Source organism: Mus pahari, chromosome 23 (assembly GCF_900095145.1).
Source record: "Mus pahari chromosome 23, PAHARI_EIJ_v1.1, whole genome shotgun sequence".
NCBI lineage: Eukaryota > Metazoa > Chordata > Mammalia > Rodentia > Muridae > Mus > Mus pahari.
This window is the reverse complement of record NC_034612.1, coordinates 10,854,265-10,856,120: the sequence shown is the minus strand read 5'-3', so window position 1 is coordinate 10,856,120 and position 1,856 is coordinate 10,854,265.

Here is a 1,856-nt window from a genome sequence, read left to right as displayed (position 1 = left end):
ATAGGGAACTTCCGGGATAGCATTTGAAATGTAAATAAAGAAAATAATAAAAAAAGAAAAAAAGAAAAACAATAACAACAACAACAACAAAAAAACCCAATTGACCCCTTTTCAATAAGGCAACCAAAAAAAAAACCACAATTGAGCCATAACCTTTCCCTTCTTGCTCATCCCTAAGATCTCATGTCAGGATCACATCACAAAACCCAACGGAGTATTAAAGTCCCCAAATTAAAAACCAAACCTAAAGAAACTATGACACAAAGATTAGTCTCATAATGGTGGGCTCATATATTATTAAAAGCACAAGTTAAATACTTTCTTACTGCAAGAGGGAAGAACCAGGTCACCGTCACAATCGGATCAAAACACAACCAAAGCCCAGCAGAGCAAAGGTTCAGTATCTGATACCTGGGGCTCACAGTTCTCTGAGCTTCTCGGGCTCTGCCATCCACAGCTCACACAGCAGGTCTCAGGCTCAGGCCAGCTCTGTTCTCACATTGCTCTGTTCCTGGCGGTCGTCATACTCAGGGCAAGTCCAGTCTCTCGGGGTCTCCAGTGCCATTGAGGCTGCACTTTCACCAATGGCTTCTCCTGGCCTCTCTCAGTGCCAGGCCTCAGCTGCTTCCCATGACCCCTCCAAACCTGCAGCAATCATGGGACCAAAGCCTTACCCCCTGGGAGACTTCTCTGCAGTTCCAGGTGTGACTGCCAACTGAAGATGCAGCCTTGGGTCTCTGGACCACAGCTACTGTTTGCTGAGCAGAAGAAAACTGTTTCCAATGACTTGATCCCCATGGTGCAGGTTTCTTCTTAATTAGAGTTGGTGTTTAGCCCCAGCTGATGAGAAATTGCTGAGTCTTAATCCAAACACAGCACACAAACAGCCCAGGTGGGGTCTATGCTTTCTCTGAAACTTCACTCCAGTCTCTGTCACCTGCCCGCTTCTCAGCACTTCTGTCTTCCAAGTTCCCACAAACAGATCCCACTCTCAGCTCTCAACAGCTTTTCAACCCAAAGATGCAAAATCCTTTCTCAATCCTCCCAAGGAGCAACCTGGTGGAGGCATTTCCTCACTTGAGGGTCCATCTTCTCCAGATGACTCCCTCTGTGTCAGGCTGACAAAAAAGAATAAAACTTGGCAAAAAGCATTCAGAAAAAAATACAATGTAAAAGAAAAAGTGGGTGGAAGAGAACCAGTGGGGAGGGGATGAAAGTGAAGCAGGGGTGAGTAGAGATGGGTGAGGTGATGCTGTAGGAGGGACAAGGAATAGGGAAGTCGATCTGAGAGTAGGGAGGCCTGTTCTAGGTGATTTCTTCTAGTCCATGTTCCAATCTGATAACTCTCTNTTCAGCTGTGTCTAATTCACTGTTCCATAGCTGCTGCCTCATTTGAGTCTTTGGATTTTTCTTCTATCTNTGGCAAACCCTTCATGGCATCTTTTAGACTTTGATTTTCATGACTTGCCAAGCTATGTCTTTAAATGTGTGATTTCTTGTTCTATCCTGAGTGTATTTGTGTATGTGTATCTGTATGTGTGTGCTTATACCTATTCACAGGAGCACAAGTTGTGTGTGTGTATGCATGTGTGTCCATTAGCAGTTGAAGGCAGAGTGTGAGGGGACACCCTCAGGCACTCCCCGCCGTGTATAATCAGTCAGAGTCTCACACGTGACACACCATGTGCTGGATCAGCAGTTATCGACAGTCATATAATCTTGGGGAGCCACTTCTCTATTCCCTTGAATTGGGATTAGGGGTCGGCTTCCTCAAGAGCCTGACAGTCACGGACATGCTGGGGACCTGACCTCCAGTTCTCACCCCTGCACAGGGAGGAAGGCATTTTACCCCTGAG